Raw genomic sequence first — 13,190 nt, 5'->3', positions numbered from 1 at the left:
TGACATGTTACCCAAACCAAAAGGAATGAGTGGGAAACAATCAAGACATCAGATAGAAGCACTTGCATTTGAATGAGTTTCAAGCATGCTTGGGTACTCGTTGATCTGAGAGACTCAGTTTTGGAATACAACTGTCGCGTGGTGCACTGCGACCTCCAGGCACCCCGGAGTTTCTGAAAAAAAATTTTCTGCGATTTTCACGAAACCACTTTTCTTCAACTTGAATTGGACTAAAAATCCATCCCTGAAAATAAAAATTCTCTGAGTAGTGTGGAAATGCTGATCCTTACCCTACCTGGGGTGTCCACTGAGCATTTCCGAGAACTCTACTTGAAGTTCTCTGGGCATGGGATTTTGACATGTTACCCAAACCAAAAGGAATGAGTGGGAAACAATCAAGACAACAGATAGAAGCACTTGCATTTGAATGAGTTTCAAGCATGCTTGGGTACTCGTGTGATCTGAGTGACTCAGTTTTGGAATACAACTGTCGCATGGTGCACCGCGACCTCCAGGCACCCCGGAGTTTCTGAAAAAAAATTTTCTGCGATTTTCACGAAACCACTTTTCTTCAACTTGAATTGGGCTAAAAATCCATACCTGAAAATAAAAATTCTCTGAATAGTGTGGAAATGCTGATCCTTACCCTACCTGGGGTGTCAACTGAGCATTTCCGAGAACTCTACTTGAAGTTCTCTGGGCATGGGATTTTGACATGTTACCCAAACCAAAAGGAATGAGTGGGAAACAATCAAGACATCAGATAGAAGCACTTGCATTTGAATGAGTTTCAAGCATGCTTGGGTACTCGTGTGATCTGAGTGACTCAGTTTTGGAATACAACTGTCGCGTGGTGCACTGCGACCTCCAGGCACCCCGGAGTTTCTGAAAAAAAATTTTCTGCGATTTTCACGAAACCACTTTTCTTCAACTTGAATTGGGCTAAAAATCCATCCCTGAAAATAAAAATTCTCTGAGTAGTGTGGAAATGCTGATCCTTACCCTACCTGGGGTGTCCACTGAGCATTTCCGAGAACTCTACTTGAAGTTCTCTGGGCATGGGATTTTGACATGTTACCCAAACCAAAAGGAATGAGTGGGAAACAATCAAGACAACAGATAGAAGCACTTGCATTTGAATGAGTTTCAAGCATGCTTGGGTACTCGTGTGATCTGAGTGACTCAGTTTTGGAATACAACTGTCGCGTGGTGCACCGCGACCTCCAGGCACCCCGGAGTTTCTGAAAAAAAATTTTCTGCGATTTTCACGAAACCACTTTTCTTCAACTTGAATTGGGCTAAAAATCCATCCCTGAAAATAAAAATTCTCTGAGTAGTGTGGAAATGCTGATCCTTACCCTACCTGGGGTGTCCACTGAGCATTTCCGAGAACTCTACTTGAAGTTCTCTGGGCATGGGATTTTGACATGTTACCCAAACCAAAAGGAATGAGTGGGAAACAATCAAGACAACAGATAGAAGCACTTGCATTTGAATGAGTTTCAAGCATGCTTGGGTACTCGTGTGATCTGAGTGACTCAGTTTTGGAATACAACTGTCGCGTGGTGCACCGCGACCTCCAGGCACCCCGGAGTTTCTGAAAAAAAATTTTCTGCGATTTTCACGAAACCACTTTTCTTCAACTTGAATTGGGCTAAAAATCCATCCCTGAAAATAAAAATTCTCTGAGTAGTGTGGAAATGCTGATCCTTACCCTACCTGGGGTGTACACTGAGCATTTCCGAGAACTCTACTTGAAGTTCTCTGGGCATGGGATTTTGACATGTTACCCAAACCAAAAGGAATGAGTGGGAAACAATCAAGACAACAGATAGAAGCACTTGCATTTGAATGAGTTTCAAGCATGCTTGGGTACTCGTGTGATCTGAGTGACTCAGTTTTGGAATACAACTGTCGCGTGGTGCACCGCGACCTCCAGGCACCCCGGAGTTTCTGAAAAAAAATTTTCTGCGATTTTCACGAAACCACTTTTCTTCAACTTGAATTTTGCTAAAAATCCATCCCTGAAAATAAAAATTCTCTGAGTAGTGTGGAAATGCTGATCCTTTCCCTACCTGGGGTGTCCACTGAGCATTTCCGCAAACTCTACTTGAAGTTCTCTGGGCATGGGATTTTGACATGTTACCCAAACCAAAAGGAATGAGTGGGAAACAGTCAAGACAACAGATAGAAGCACTTGCATTTGAATGAGTTTCTAGCATGCTTGGGTACTCGTGTGATCTGAGTGACTCAGATTTGGAATACAACTGTCGCATGGTGCACCGCGACCTCCAGGCACCCCGGAGTTTCTGAAAAAAAATTTTCTGCGATTTTCACGAAACCACTTTTCTTCAACTTGAATTGGGCTAAAAATCCATCCCTGAAAATAAAAATTCTCTGAGCAGTGCGGAAATGCTAATCCTTACCCTACCTGGGGTGTCTAATGAGCATTTCCGAGATCTCTTCTTGAAGTTCTCTAGGCATGGGATTTTGACATGTTACCCAAACCAAAAGGAATGAGTGGGAAACAATCAAGACAACAGATAGAAGCACTTGCATTTGAATGAGTTTCAAGCATGCTTGGGTACTCGTGTGATCTGAGTGACTCAGTTTTGGAATACAACTGTCGCATGGTGCACCGCGACCTCCAGGCACCCCGGAGTTTCTGAAAAAAAATTTTCTGCGATTTTCACGAAACCACTTTTCTTCAACTTGAATTGGGCTAAAAATCCATCCCTGAAAATAAAAATTCTCTGAGTAGTGTGGAAATGCTTATCCTTACCCTACCTGGGGTGTCCACTGAGCATTTCCGAGAACTCTACTTGAAGTTCTCTAGGCATGGGATTTTGACATGTTACCCAAACCAAAAGGAATGAGTGGGAAGCAATCAAGACATCAGATAGAAGCACTTGCATTTGAATGAGTTTCAAGCATGCTTGGGTACTCGTGTGATCTGAGAGACTCAGTTTTGGAATACAACTGTCGCGTGGTGCACTGCGACCTCCAGGCACCCCAGAGTTTCTGAAAAAAAAATTTCTGCGATTTTCACGAAACCACTTTTATTCAACTTGAATTGGACTAAAAATCCATCCCTGAAAATAAAAATTCTCTGAGTAGTGTGGAAATGCTGATCCTTACCCTACCTGGGGTGTCCACTGAGCATTTCCGAGAACTCTACTTGAAGTTCTCTGGGCATGGGATTTTGACATGTTACCCAAACCAAAAGGAATGAGTGGGAAACAATCAAGACAACAGATAGGAGCACTTGCATTTGAATGAGTTTCAAGCATGCTTGGGTACTCGTGTGATCTGAGTGACTCAGTTTTGGAATACAACTGTCGCGTGGTGCACCGCGACCTCCAGGCACCCCGGAGTTTCTGAAAAAAAATTTTCTGCGATTTTCACGAAACCACTTTTCTTCAACTTGAATTGGGCTAAAAATCCATCCCTGAAAATAAAAATTCTCTGAGTAGTGTGGAAATGCTGATCCTTACCCTACCTGGGGTGTCCACTGAGCATTTCCGAGAACTCTACTTGAAGTTCTCTGGGCATGGGATTTTGACATGTTACCCAAACCAAAAGGAATGAGTGGGAAACAATCAAGACATCAGATAGAAGCACTTGCATTTGAATGAGTTTCAAGCATGCTTGGGTACTCGTGTGATCTGAGTGACTCAGTTTTGGAATACAACTGTCGCGTGGTGCACTGCGACCTCCAGGCACCCCGGAGTTTCTGAAAAAAAATTTTCTGCGATTTTCACGAAACCACTTTTCTTCAACTTGAATTGGGCTAAAACTCCATCCCTGAAAATAAAAATTCTCTGAGTAGTGCGGAAATGCTGATCCTTACCCTACCTGGGGTGTCGAATGAGCATTTCCGAGATCTCTTCTTGAAGTTCTCTAGGCATGGGATTTTGACATGTTACCCAAACCAAAAGGAATGAGTGGGAAACAGTCAAGACAACAGATAGAAGCACTTGCATTTGAATGAGTTTCTAGCATGCTTGGGTACTCGTGTGATCTGAGTGACTCAGTTTTGGAATACAAGTGTCGCGTGGTGCACCGCGACATCTAGGCACCCCGGAGTTTCTGAAAAAAAATTTTCTGCGATTTTCACGAAACCACTTTTCTTCAACTTGAATTGGTCTAAAAATCCATCCCTGCAAATAAGAATTCTCTGAGTAGTGCGGAAATGCTGATCCTTACCCTACCTGGGGTGTCCAATGAGCATTTCCGAGATCTCTTCTTGAAGTTCTCTAGGCATGGGATTTTGACATTTTACCCAAACCAAAAGGAATGAGTGGGAAACAATCAAGACAACAGATAGAAGCACTTGCATTTGAATGAGTTTCAAGCATGCTTGGGTACTCGTGTGATCTGAGTTACTCAGTTTTGGAATACAACTGTCCCGTGGTGCACCGCGACCTCCATGCACCCCGGAGTTTCTGAAAAAAAATTTTCTGCGATTTTCACGAAACCACTTTTCTTCAACTTGAATTGGGCTAAAAATCCATCCCTGAAAATAAAAATTCTCTGAGTAGTGTGGAAATGCTGATCCTTACCCTACCTGGGGTGTCCACTGAGCATTTCCGCAAACTCTACTTGAAGTTCTCTGGGCATGGGATTTTGACATGTTACCCAAACCAAAAGGAATGAGTGGGAAACAATCAAGACATCAGATAGAAGCATTTGAATGAGTTTCAAGCATGCTTGGGTACTCGTGTGATCTGAGTTACTCAGTTTTGGAATACAACTGTCCCGTGGTGCACCGCGACCTCCATGCACCCCGGAGTTTCTGAAAAAAGATTTTCTGCGATTTTCACGAAACCACTTTTCTTCAACTTGAATTGGGCTAAAAATCCATCCCTGAAAATAAAAATTCTCTGAGTAGTGTGGAAATGCTTATCCTTACCCTACCTGGGGTGTCCACTGAGCATTTCCGAGAACTCTACTTGAAGTTCTCTAGGCATGGGATTTTGACATGTTACCCAAACCAAAAGGAATGAGTGGGAAACAATCAAGACATCAGATAGAAGCACTTGCATTTGAATGAGTTTCAAGCATGCTTGGGTACTCGTTGATCTGAGAGACTCAGTTTTGGAATACAACTGTCGCGTGGTGCACTGCGACCTCCAGGCACCCCGGAGTTTCTGAAAAAAAATTTTCTGCGATTTTCACGAAACCACTTTTCTTCAACTTGAATTGGACTAAAAATCCATCCCTGAAAATAAAAATTCTCTGAGTAGTGTGGAAATGCTGATCCTTACCCTACCTGGGGTGTCCACTGAGCATTTCCGAGAACTCTACTTGAAGTTCTATGGGCATGGGATTTTGACATGTTACCCAAACCAAAAGGAATGAGTGGGAAACAATCAAGACAACAGATAGAAGCACTTGCATTTGAATGAGTTTCAAGCATGCTTGGGTACTCGTGTGATCTGAGTGACTCAGTTTTGGAATACAACTGTCGCGTGGTGCACCGCGACCTCCAGGCACCCCGGAGTTTCTGAAAAAAAATTTTCTGCGATTTTCACGAAACCACTTTTCTTCAACTTGAATTGGGCTAAAAATCCATCCCTGAAAATAAAAATTCTCTGAGTAGTGTGGAAATGCTGATCCTTACCCTACCTGGGGTGTCCACTGAGCATTTCCGAGAACTCTACTTGAAGTTCTCTGGGCATGGGATTTTGACATGTTACCCAAACCAAAAGGAATGAGTGGGAAACAATCAAGACAACAGATAGAAGCACTTGCATTTGAATGAGTTTCAAGCATGCTTGGGTACTCGTGTGATCTGAGTGACTCAGTTTTGGAATACAACTGTCGCGTGGTGCACTGCGACCTCCAGGCACCCCGGAGTTTCTGAAAAAAAATTTTCTGCGATTTTCACGAAACCACTTTTCTTCAACTTGAATTGGGCTAAAACTCCATCCCTGAAAATAAAAATTCTCTGAGTAGTGCGGAAATGCTGATCCTTACCCTACCTGGGGTGTCGAATGAGCATTTCCGAGATCTCTTCTTGAAGTTCTCTAGGCATGGGATTTTGACATGTTACCCAAACCAAAAGGAATGAGTGGGAAACAGTCAAGACAACAGATAGAAGCACTTGCATTTGAATGAGTTTCTAGCATGCTTGGGTACTCGTGTGATCTGAGTGACTCAGTTTTGGAATACAAGTGTCGCGTGGTGCACCGCGACATCTAGGCACCCCGGAGTTTCTGAAAAAAAATTTTCTGCGATTTTCACGAAACCACTTTTCTTCAACTTGAATTGGTCTAAAAATCCATCCCTGCAAATAAGAATTCTCTGAGTAGTGCGGAAATGCTGATCCTTACCCTACCTGGGGTGTCCAATGAGCATTTCCGAGATCTCTTCTTGAAGTTCTCTAGGCATGGGATTTTGACATTTTACCCAAACCAAAAGGAATGAGTGGGAAACAATCAAGACAACAGATAGAAGCACTTGCATTTGAATGAGTTTCAAGCATGCTTGGGTACTCGTGTGATCTGAGTGACTCAGTTTTGGAATACAACTGTCGCGTGGTGCACCGCGACCTCCAGGCACCCCGGAGTTTCTGAAAAAAAATTTTCTGCGATTTTCACAAAACCACTTTTCTTCAACTTGAATTGGGCTAAAAATCCATCCCTGAAAATAAAAATTCTCTGAGTAGTGTGGAAATGCTGATCCTTACCCTACCTGGGGTGTCCACTGAGCATTTCCGAGAACTCTACTTGAAGTTCTCTGGGCATGGGATTTTGACATGTTACCCAAACCAAAAGGAATGAGTGGGAAACAATCAAGACAACAGATAGAAGCACTTGCATTTGAATGAGTTTCAAGCATGCTTGGGTACTCGTGTGATCTGAGTGACTCAGTTTTGGAATACAACTGTCGCGTGGTGCACCGCGACCTCCAGGCACCCCGGAGTTTCTGAAAAAAAATTTTCTGCGATTTTCACGAAACCACTTTTCTTCAACTTGAATTTGGCTAAAAATCCATCCCTGAAAATAAAAATTCTCTGAGTAGTGTGGAAATGCTGATCCTTTCCCTACCTGGGGTGTCCACTGAGCATTTCCGCAAACTCTACTTGAAGTTCTCTGGGCATGGGATTTTGACATGTTACCCAAACCAAAAGGAATGAGTGGGAAACAGTCAAGACAACAGATAGAAGCACTTGCATTTGAATGAGTTTCTAGCATGCTTGGGTACTCGTGTGATCTGAGTGACTCAGTTTTGGAATACAACTGTCGCATGGTGCACCGCGACCTCCAGGCACCCCGGAGTTTCTGAAAAAAAATTTTCTGCGATTTTCACGAAACCACTTTTCTTCAACTTGAATTGGGCTAAAAATCCATCCCTGAAAATAAAAATTCTCTGAGTAGTGCGGAAATGCTAATCCTTACCCTACCTGGGGTGTCTAATGAGCATTTCCGAGATCTCTTCTTGAAGTTCTCTAGGCATGGGATTTTGACATGTTACCCAAACCAAAAGGAATGAGTGGGAAACAATCAAGACAACAGATAGAAGCACTTGCATTTGAATGAGTTTCAAGCATGCTTGGGTACTCGTGTGATCTGAGTGACTCAGTTTTGGAATACAACTGTCGCATGGTGCACCGCGACCTCCAGGCACCCCGGAGTTTCTGAAAAAAAATTTTCTGCGATTTTCACGAAACCACTTTTCTTCAACTTGAATTGGGCTAAAAATCCATCCCTGAAAATAAAAATTCTCTGAGTAGTGTGGAAATGCTTATCCTTACCCTACCTGGGGTGTCCACTGAGCATTTCCGAGAACTCTACTTGAAGTTCTCTAGGCATGGGATTTTGACATGTTACCCAAACCAAAAGGAATGAGTGGGAAGCAATCAAGACATCAGATAGAAGCACTTGCATTTGAATGAGTTTCAAGCATGCTTGGGTACTCGTGTGATCTGAGAGACTCAGTTTTGGAATACAACTGTCGCGTGGTGCACTGCGACCTCCAGGCACCCCAGAGTTTCTGAAAAAAAAAATTTCTGCGATTTTCACGAAACCACTTTTATTCAACTTGAATTGGACTAAAAATCCATCCCTGAAAATAAAAATTCTCTGAGTAGTGTGGAAATGCTGATCCTTACCCTACCTGGGGTGTCCACTGAGCATTTCCGAGAACTCTACTTGAAGTTCTCTGGGCATGGGATTTTGACATGTTACCCAAACCAAAAGGAATGAGTGGGAAACAATCAAGACAACAGATAGGAGCACTTGCATTTGAATGAATTTCAAGCATGCTTGGGTACTCGTGTGATCTGAGTGACTCAGTTTTGGAATACAACTGTCGCGTGGTGCACCGCGACCTCCAGGCACCCCGGAGTTTCTGAAAAAAAATTTTCTGCGATTTTCACGAAACCACTTTTCTTCAACTTGAATTGGGCTAAAAATCCATCCCTGAAAATAAAAATTCTCTGAGTAGTGTGGAAATGCTGATCCTTACCCTACCTGGGGTGTCCACTGAGCATTTCCGAGAACTCTACTTGAAGTTCTCTGGGCATGGGATTTTGACATGTTACCCAAACCAAAAGGAATGAGTGGGAAACAATCAAGACATCAGATAGAAGCACTTGCATTTGAATGAGTTTCAAGCATGCTTGGGTACTCGTGTGATCTGAGTGACTCAGTTTTGGAATACAACTGTCGCGTGGTGCACTGCGACCTCCAGGCACCCCGGAGTTTCTGAAAAAAAATTTTCTGCGATTTTCACGAAACCACTTTTCTTCAACTTGAATTGGGCTAAAACTCCATCCCTGAAAATAAAAATTCTCTGAGTAGTGCGGAAATGCTGATCCTTACCCTACCTGGGGTGTCGAATGAGCATTTCCGAGATCTCTTCTTGAAGTTCTCTTGGCATGGGATTTTGACATGTTACCCAAACCAAAAGGAATGAGTGGGAAACAGTCAAGACAACAGATAGAAGCACTTGCATTTGAATGAGTTTCTAGCATGCTTGGGTACTCGTGTGATCTGAGTGACTCAGTTTTGGAATACAAGTGTCGCGTGGTGCACCGCGACATCTAGGCACCCCGGAGTTTCTGAAAAAAAATTTTCTGCGATTTTCACGAAACCACTTTTCTTCAACTTGAATTGGTCTAAAAATCCATACCTGAAAATAAAAATTCTCTGAGTAGTGTGGAAATGCTGATCCTTACCCTACCTGGGGTGTCCACTGAGCATTTCCGAGAACTCTACTTGAAGTTCTCTGGGCATGGGATTTTGACATGTTACCCAAACCAAAAGGAATGAGTGGGAAACAATCAAGACAACAGATAGAAGCACTTGCATTTGAATGAGTTTCAAGCATGCTTGGGTACTCGTGTGATCTGAGTGACTCAGTTTTGGAATACAACTGTCGCGTGGTGCACCGCGACCTCCAGGCACCCCGGAGTTTCTGAAAAAAAATTTTCTGCGATTTTCACGAAACCACTTTTCTTCAACTTGAATTGGGCTAAAAATCCATCCCTGAAAATAAAAATTCTCTGAGTACTGTGGAAATGCTGATCCTTACCCTACCTGGGGTGTCCACTGAGCATTTCCGAGAACTCTACTTGAAGTTCTCTGGGCATGGGATTTTGACATGTTACCCAAACCAAAAGGAATGAGTGGGAAACAATCAAGACAACAGATAGAAGCACTTGCATTTGAATGAGTTTCAAGCATGCTTGGGTACTCGTGTGATCTGAGTGACTCAGTTTTGGAATACAACTGTCGCGTGGTGCACCACGACCTCCAGGCACCCCGGAGTTTCTGAAAAAAAATTTTCTGCGACTTTCACGAAACCACTTTTCTTCAACTTGAATTGGGCTAAAAATCCATCCCTGAAAATAAAAATTCTCTGAGTAGTGTGGAAATGCTGATCCTTACCCTACCTGGGGTGTCCACTGAGCATTTCCGAGAACTCTACTTGAAGTTCTCTGGGCATGGGATTTTGACATGTTACCCAAACCAAAAGGAATGAGTGGGAAACAATCAAGACAACAGATAGAAGCACTTGCATTTGAATGAGTTTCAAGCATGCTTGGGTACTCGTGTGATCTGAGTGACTCAGTTTTGGAATACAACTGTCGCGTGGTGCACCGCGACCTCCAGGCACCCCGGAGTTTCTGAAAAAAAAATGTCTGCGATTTTCACGAAACCACTTTTCTTCAACTTGAATTGGGCTAAAAATCCATCCCTGAAAATAAAAATTCTCTGAGTAATTTGGAAATGCTGATCCTTACCCTACCTGGGGTGTCCACTGAGCATTTCCGAGAACTCTACTTGAAGTTCTCTGGGCATGGGATTTTGACATTTTACCCAAACCAAAAGGAATGAGTGGGAAACAATCAAGACAACAGATAGAAGCACTTGCATTTGAATGAGTTTCAAGCATGCTTGGGTACTCGTGTGATCTGAGTGACTCAGTTTTGGAATACAACTGTCGCGTGGTGCACCGCGACATCCAGGCACCCCGGAGTTTCTGAAAAAAAATTTTCTGCGATTTTCACGAAACCACTTTTCTTCAACTTGAATTGGGCTAAAAATCCATCCCTGAAAATAAAAATTCTCTGAGTAGTGTGGAAATGCTGATCCTTACCCTACCTGGGGTGTCCACTGAGCATTTCCGAGAACTCTACTTGAAGTTCTCTGGGCATGGGATTTTGACATGTTACCCAAACCAAAAGGAATGAGTGGGAAACAATCAAGACAACAGATAGAAGCACTTGAATTTGAATGAGTTTCAAGCATGCTTGGGTACTCGTGTGATCTGAGTGACTCAGTTTTGGAATACAACTGTCGCGTGGTGCACCACGACCTCCAGGCACCCCGGAGTTTCTGAAAAAAAATTTTCTGCGACTTTCACGAAACCACTTTTCTTCAACTTGAATTGGGCTAAAAATCCATCCCTGAAAATAAAAATTCTCTGAGTAGTGTGGAAATGCTGATCCTTACCCTACCTGGGGTGTCCACTGAGCATTTCCGAGAACTCTACTTGAAGTTCTCTGGGCATGGGATTTTGACATGTTACCCAAACCAAAAGGAATGAGTGGGAAACAATCAAGACAACAGATAGAAGCACTTGCATTTGAATGAGTTTCAAGCATGCTTGGGTACTCGTGTGATCTGAGTGACTCAGTTTTGGAATACAACTGTCGCATGGTGCACCGCGACCTCCAGGCACCCCGGAGTTTCTGAAAAAAAATTTTCTGCGATTTTCACGAAACCACTTTTCTTCAACTTGAATTGGGCTAAAAATCCATCCCTGAAAATAAAAATTCTCTGAGTAATTTGGAAATGCTGATCCTTACCCTACCTGGGGTGTCCACTGAGCATTTCCGAGAACTCTACTTGAAGTTCTCTGGGCATGGGATTTTGACATGTTACCCAAACCAAAAGGAATGATTGGGAAACAATCAAGACAACAGATAGAAGCACTTGCATTTGAATGAGTTTCAAGCATGCTTGGGTACTCTTGTGATCTGAGTGACTCAGTTTTGGAATACAACTGTCGCGTGGTGCACCGCGACCTCCATGCACCCCGGAGTTTCTGAAAAAAAATTTTCTGCGATTTTCACGAAACCACTTTTCTTCAACTTGAATTGGGCTAAAAATCCATCCCTGAAAATAAAAATTCTCTGAGTAGTGTGGAAATGCTGATCCTTACCCTACCTGTGGTGTCCACTGAGCATTTCCGCAAACTCTACTTGAAGTTCTCTGGGCATGGGATTTTGACATGTTACCCAAACCAAAAGGAATGAGTGGGAAACAATCAAGACATCAGATAGAAGCACTTGCATTTGAATGAGTTTCAAGCATGCTTGGGTACTCGTGTGATCTGAGTGACTCAGTTTTGGAATACAACTGTCGCGTTGTGCACCGCGACCTCCAGGCACCCCGGAGTTTCTGAAAAAAAATTTTCTGCGATTTTCACGAAATCACTTTTCTTCAACTTGAATTGGGCTAAAAATCCATCCCTGAAAATAAAAATTCTCTGAGTAGTGTGGAAATGCTGATCCTTACCCTACCTGGGGTGTCCACTGAGCATTTCCGCAAACTCTACTTGAAGTTCTCTGGGCATGGGATTTTGACATGTTACCCAAACCAAAAGGAATGAGTGGGAAACAATCAAGACAACAGATAGAAGCACTTGCATTTGAATGAGTTTCAAGCATGCTTGGGTACTCGTGTGATCTGAGTGACTCAGTTTTGGAATACAACTGTCGCGTGGTGCACCGCGACCTCCAGGCACCCCGGAGTTTCTGAAAAAAAATTTTCTGCGATTTTCACGAAACCACTTTTCTTCAACTTGAATTGGGCTAAAAATCCATCCCTGAAAATAAAAATTCTCTGAGTAGTGTGGAAATGCTGATCCTTTCCCTACCTGGGGTGTCCACTGAGCATTTCCGCAAACTCTACTTGAAGTTCTCTGGGCATGGGATTTTGACATGTTACCCAAACCAAAAGGAATGAGTGGGAAACAGTCAAGACAACAGATAGAAGCACTTGCATTTGAATGAGTTTCAAGCATGCTTGGGTACTCGTGTGATCTGAGTGACTCAGTTTTGGAATACAACTGTCGCGTGGTGCACCGCGACCTCCAGGCACCCCGGAGTTTCTGAAAAAAAAATTTCTGCGATTTTCACGAAACCAGTTTTCTTCAACTTGAATTGGGCTAAAAATCCATCCCTGAAAATAAAAATTCTCTGAGTAGTGCGGAAATGCTGATCCTTACCCTACCTGGGGTGTCCACTGAGCATTTCCGAGAACTCTACTTGAAGTTCTCTGGGCATGGGATTTTGACATGTTACCCAAACCAAAAGGAATGAGTGGGAAACAATCAAGACAACAGATAGAAGCACTTGCATTTGAATGAGTTTCAAGCATGCTTGGGTACTCGTGTGATCTGAGTGACTCAGTTTTGGAATACAACTGTCGCGTGGTGCACCGCGACATCCAGGCACCCCGGAGTTTCTGAAAAAAAAATTTCTGCGATTTTCACGAAACCACTTTTCTTCAACTTGAATTGGGCTAAAAATCCATCCCTGAAAATAAAAATTCTCTGAGTAATTTGGAAATGCTGATCCTTACCCTACCTGGGGTGTCCACTGAGCATTTCCGAGAACTCTACTTGAAGTTCTCTGGGCATGGGATTTTGACATGTTACCCAAACCAAAAGGA

This window comes from Lepisosteus platostomus, chromosome 3, assembly GCF_059453375.1.
Source record: "Lepisosteus platostomus isolate fLepPlt1 chromosome 3, fLepPlt1.hap1, whole genome shotgun sequence".
Classification (NCBI taxonomy): Eukaryota; Metazoa; Chordata; class Actinopteri; order Semionotiformes; family Lepisosteidae; genus Lepisosteus; species Lepisosteus platostomus.
This window is presented reverse-complemented; position numbering follows the sequence as displayed.